This window comes from Aegilops tauschii, chromosome 5, assembly GCF_002575655.3.
Source record: "Aegilops tauschii subsp. strangulata cultivar AL8/78 chromosome 5, Aet v6.0, whole genome shotgun sequence".
Classification (NCBI taxonomy): Eukaryota; Viridiplantae; Streptophyta; class Magnoliopsida; order Poales; family Poaceae; genus Aegilops; species Aegilops tauschii.
The window spans coordinates 4,462,183-4,468,245 of NC_053039.3; the positions used below are offsets into that span (position 1 = coordinate 4,462,183).

The window sequence follows — 6,063 nt, forward strand, 5'->3', positions numbered from 1 at the left end:
ACCAGGAGCTGTTACGCCAGGCGCAGTAGCATGGATATTTTGTACCCATTCAGCAAAGATAGGTTGTAATTGTATGGCAGTATCCGAAAACATATCTTGTGGACGGCCTAAAGCACTCATGGTATCATTATGAATGTACAAGCCAAAACTGTGAAAACCTAGAAATATACATACCCAGTTAAGGTGGGATATGATTGCATCGCGGTGTCTAAGGACGCGATCTAATAGATCGTTGTATCGAGTAGTTGGATCATAGTCTCTTACCATAAAAATTGCTGCATGTGCAGCAGCACCGACTATTAGAAATCCGCCAATCCACATGTGGTGTGTGAACAAGGAAAGTTGTGTACCATAGTCAGTAGCTAGGTATGGATAGGGAGGCATAGAATACATATGATGAGCTACAACAATGGTTGTAGAGCCTAGCATAGCTAGGTTAAGAGATAATTGAGCATGCCATGATGTTGTTAAGATTTCATAAAGACCCTTATGGCCTTGTCCTGTAAATGGGCCCTTGTGAGCCTCCAAAATATCTTTAAGTCCATGGCCAATACCCCAATTGGTCCTATACATATGACCTGCGATTAGGAAAAGAATAGCAATAGCTAAATGATGGTGCACAATATCGGTCAGCCAGAGACCACCGGTTACTGGATCTAGTCCTCCGCGAAAAGTCAGAAATTCTGCGTATTTGGACCAATTTAAAGTGAAAAAAGGGGTTGCTCCTTCGGCAAAACTAGGATAAAGTTGAGCCAAAAGGTCCCGATTCAAGATAAATTCATGAGGAAGTGGTATCTCTTTAGGATCCACCCCAGCGTCAAGAAATTGGTTAATTGGTAAAGATACATGAATTTGGTGCCCCGCCCAAGAAAGAGACCCAAGTCCTAATAATCCCGCTAAGTGGTGATTCAACATGGATTCTACATCTTGGAACCAGGCCAATTTGGGAGCGGCTTCGTGATAATGGAACCAACCAGCAAAAAGCATTAACGCTGCAAAAATCAATGCACCAATTGCAGTACAATAGAGTTGTAATTCACTAGTTATTCCAGATGCTCGCCAAAGCTGGAAAAAACCAGAGGTTATTTGGATTCCTCGGAAACCCCCGCCTACATCACCATTCAATATTTCTTGCCCTACTATAGGCCAAACTACCTGAGCACTGGGTCCAATCTGAGTAGGATCACTTAGCCATGCTTCATAATTGGAAAAACGGGCGCCATGAAAGTACATGCCACTCAACCAGAGAAAGATAATGGAAAGTTGCCCGAAATGAGCACTAAGGACTTTTCGAGAAATCTCCTCCAAATCACCAGTATGACTATCAAAATCGTGAGCATCAGCATGTAGGTTCCAGATCCAAGTGGTAGTATCAGGGCCCTTAGCTAGTGTTCTTGAGAAATGGCCGGGTGTGGCCCATTCCTCAAAAGATGTTTTTATAGGATCCCTATCCACAACAATTTTTACTTCTGGTTCCGGCGAACGAATAATCATTAAGTCCTCCTCTTTCCGGACAAGACATACAAAGAGACCCGCCAACTGTCTTTTTAGTGAATCTTTGAAAGATATATATTTTGAAAGATAGATTTTGAAAGATAGATATTGTGATTAGTTCTTTTCTTTACTATCTACCATCCTTCTATTTTTTTTAGTTATTCACTGGAGCAATTATATATTGAAGTCAATCCGAGGCAAGTGTTCGGGTCTATTATGACATAAAGATTAGGTGCCTAACAGACATTGTTTATCTTGAAAAACAAATATTTCTCGACATAAGAAAAAAATCTTTTTTATTTTTAATTTAAGAAACTAGTGTATTTTTTTGAGGGCATAAGCTCCTATCTATATCTACTTTCCTTGAGCATAATATAGGGTTTTTTATTTGATTCTAAATTCCAAGATAACTCATTAGAATTATTAATAAGATGGTCCTAATATATTAGCAATATTTAGATTGCCCCCTCTTTTTATTCAGTTTATTACTTCTATTCTAGACCCTATCCCTATGGTTTATTCTTATGAAATATCATATAAAATAGAAGGTATAAGAAATGGATATAATGAAATTCTTGATTCGATCTTACGACCTAATTTATTTGATTAATGGATCAACAACCAAACCACCCATTTTATGAAAAAGAAGGAGCATGGTCTTATTCAAATTCAAAGCGCTTCGTAATCTTCAACCAGTTCTGTGCTTCAATATAATTTCCCGGAGTAAGCGCTATAGCTTGTTTCCAATATTCAACAGCTTGATCAAACCAAGCTTCCGCAATTTCCGAATCACCCTGTAGAATGGCCTGTTCTCCTCGGTCGGAATAGGAAGTTCCTTCCCTTAGAACCGTACTTGAGTGTTTCCTACCTCATACGGCTCAGAAATTGCTATTTGAATTTCCCCTGTCTTAACTGAATTCGATTTATCAAAAATCGATCCAATTTGTTCTTGGGTTAAGCAGAAGAAATTAATTACCTAAGTTTCAAACCCTAATTTTTATCAATAATCAGTTTGATCTTTTTTCCCACCTTCAGAAGAATGAAGCATAGATAGATATAGAGCCTTCGTTCAAATTTTTTGAATGGTAACTATCCCGTTTTCATATCTGAAATCTCTATAGAATCCTTGAAAAAGACTTTTTCCATAAGAAAGAAAAAAGAACTTACTATCTTTGGGATCTGATACTACACCGCTGCTTAATCCCTTAGTGGATCGGCTCTATTACATAAGCGGATTCCTAAATTTTGCCCCATATCATGGGATAAGTAAGCAGTTTTTTAGTTGTATCGACCCAGTCGCTCACTAATTGATCTTTACGGTGCTTTCTCTATCAATTTGAGAAACTTTATCCATAGAGTAGTAGTATAGGCCATACTTTCTTCGTTTTTTGATTCTCGTGAAGTGTCCTTCCTTCCTACAGCTGATAGGGAAAAATCGTTGTTTTTATGATCCCTATGTAGAAAGCCCTTTTTTCTAGTATTTACTAGAAAATTTGATCCTCTTTTTTTTCTGTCTATAGTGGAGATAGTTGCACGTAATGACAGATCACGGCCATATTATTAAAAGCTTGCGGTAAGAAGGGGTTTCGTTCTAGTGCCTGGAAATAATATTCCAAAGCCTTTGTATGCTCTCGATTGCTTGTGTGTATAAGGCCTATGTTATAGAGTATATAACTTCGATCATAGGGATCGATTTCTACTCGCGTAGCTTCATAATAATTTTGCAAAGCTTCCGCATAATTTCCTTCGGATTGAGCCAACATCCGTTACGGTCGTTCATTCTATTCAAAAAATCTCCGTTCCAAAACCGTACATGAGGTTTTCATCTCATACGGCTCCTCCCTTCTGTACATAATAGTACTAAGCGAAATAATCTATAGAATCAAAATAGAATTAGTCCCGTCTCATTATGAACCGAAAGGGGCTGGTATTTTTCCAAGAAATCTCTAGCCAACCTTCCCACAAGAGGTTTTTCTTAACACCAATGAATTCTATTAATGCTAGAGGAAAACGATAGCTCCAATAATTTCTTTGTTCTCAACGCCTCCTATTTAGAGGAATTAGCTACTTCAACGATCTTTGATGGTTATAGGGATATCCAAAGTACAAACCTGATGGTTGTTTGTTATCCCAACCATTCTTCCCAGCCCTGATACCGATCAGGAAAGGGGTAATTTCTAACAAAGTTTTTCTCTTGTTGATTCCTATTTCTAGGTATAGTGCTTTTCTCCCCTATGCTGCCTACGGATACTAATAGAGTAGGATTGGCCTGTAATCTATACGATACCATATCCTGTAGGTGTAACCTTTCGCTCAATACTCAAATCTACAATTGAAGTATCTGAAGCCGCATCAATCGAGGATACACGACGGAAGGAATTGTTAGTTCGCCTCACCTTCCCGAAGCGTGGGTTGTTTGCTTTACAATTTTGGTTCTCTCTATGGCAACCCCCTCTCTTTTTCGTAAGACTGAGGTATAGGTAGGGCTAAAAAAAGCAAAAAAAAGAGTCAAATCGCACCATCTCTATAATAAGTAAATGCCTTTTTTTCTCCTGAGGTTGTCGGAATTATTTGCAATAAAATATTGGCTACAATTGAGGAGGTCTTATCAATGAAATTTCCATTTACACGGGATCTAGGCATAATTCCCAACCCATTCTATATATAATTGTTTTCATTCCTTCACAAAATAACATAAAAACAAACACATTCGATTCTTATAATTATAAATAGATTGATCCATATGCTCTACTCTAAATCCATATGCTTTAAATGGATAAGAGAGATAGAGATATGGATTTTCCGCTCAGCTCAAATTGTATCCTTTTCCTTCTGCTTGGACACAAAGAGATATGAAATATTTGACTAAGACTGGATTTCATTCCACTTTGCTATTTCTGAACAACAACTTATGTTATCAACTATTTCGTGTTTTCAAAGTTATTAATTGTCTCATACCCTATTTTTGATTTCGATAGTATGGTGTAGCGTATCTTTTGCAAACGGAATTCAAAGGTTTCTTTATTTTATTATGCAATAAGAAGAATTCTTCCATTTTATTTTTCTTTAGTTGTGGGAAAACCCAAATTAAAACTTTTATTTTATAGCGAGCGCAATTTCTAGTAAAAAATCATGTATCCTTCCACTTAGATCAAAAGGAATTTTTCCAATAGAACTATGGAACCCCCGAGTGGTTGCGGTTGTACCTGTACTGCAGGAATAAGAAAACTCGCTATTCACTCAGTTTATTTTCCATAATAAGTTATGTAGGAGAGATGGCCGAGCGGTTCAAGGCGTAGCATTGGAACTGCTATGTAGACTTTTGTTTACCGAGGGTTCGAATCCCTCTCTTTCCGTTTTTCTTAATTCATCAACGTTAAGGAGCACAATGTATCAAATCAAATAACAATTTTTTTCAGCAATAATATCTTATATTTTCTTATTTTGATTTAATAGAAATTAGAAATTCTCTATAGCAAATTACTGTGGTATGTAAAATACACATGGAGGAAAAAAGAAAAAAGGATCCTAATCCTAGGGTTAATCAATTTTAGCTAGTTGATGGGAAAATACAAATTAATGGTAATGGTCTTAGGGCGATTTAGTTCAGGGAAAGGGGAAGGGGAAGAAAATTCTATGAACCTTTCCTTTTTTCGTTAAGTTCAAGTCTGACGAGAGTAATATTCTACAACTAACAACTCATTTATTTTGAGACCGACCCACTTCCTATCTAGGATTTTATTTAATAGTCCTTTATATTCCAACGTGTCAATCGCCAAATGCTTTGGCAATTTCCCCGGGTCCGATGAAGCAATATAATTTTGAACCAGACCTTTTGATCTTTGGTTATCTTTCGAAGTAATAATATCTCGGGGTTTGCAACGAAAACTTGGTATATTGACTATACGACCATTAACTAAAATATGTCTATGGTTGACTAATTGGCGGGCCCCAGGAATGGTTGAAGCCATACCCAATCGAAAAAGGATATTATCCAAACGCATTTCAAGTAATTGTAGTAAAACCTGGCCTGTTGACCTTTTTGCTTTTCCAGCGATATGTACATATGTAAGTAATTGTCGTTCTGTCAGACCATAATGAAAACGCAATTTCTGTTTTTCTTGAAGACGAATACGATATTGCTCCTTTTTCCCAGAATTGATTTTTTTTAAGATTACTTCCGGATTTAGGTGTTTTTCTAGTGAGTCCTGGTAAAGCTCCCAGACGGCGTATTTTTTTAAACGAGGTCATCGATAACGGGACATGAAGACTCCTTTTTTATTTTATTGAAATTTCATTTTACACAATTAATTTCATTATATTTACATTACAGAATACATCGAAATTAAAACTGAATTAAACTACAGGATAAACAGAGTAAAATCAACTAAAGTACCCCAAAAAAATGGAATTTCATCAAAATCTTTATTTTTTGTATATATATTATTTATTTCATTGTTTTGTATCTAGGAAAATTGTAAGGTAAAAAACATAAAAGATCCTGGATTCTCCATTTAATTCGGAAAAAAAGAGATTCTTGTTCGTAGAACATCGATAGAGAAAAAAAAA

The 6,063-nt window shown here is 36.5% G+C and overlaps 1 non-coding gene across 1 annotated transcript; it reads left to right on the forward strand.

Annotated features, from left to right (window-relative positions):
- Nucleotides 1-4,763: 4,763 nt before the first annotated feature.
- TRNAS-GGA (transfer RNA serine (anticodon GGA)) lies at nt 4,764-4,850 on the forward strand. The gene has a single exon. It is a non-coding gene; the product is annotated as a tRNA-Ser (tRNA).
- The last annotated feature ends 1,213 nt before the right edge of the window (nt 4,851-6,063 follow it).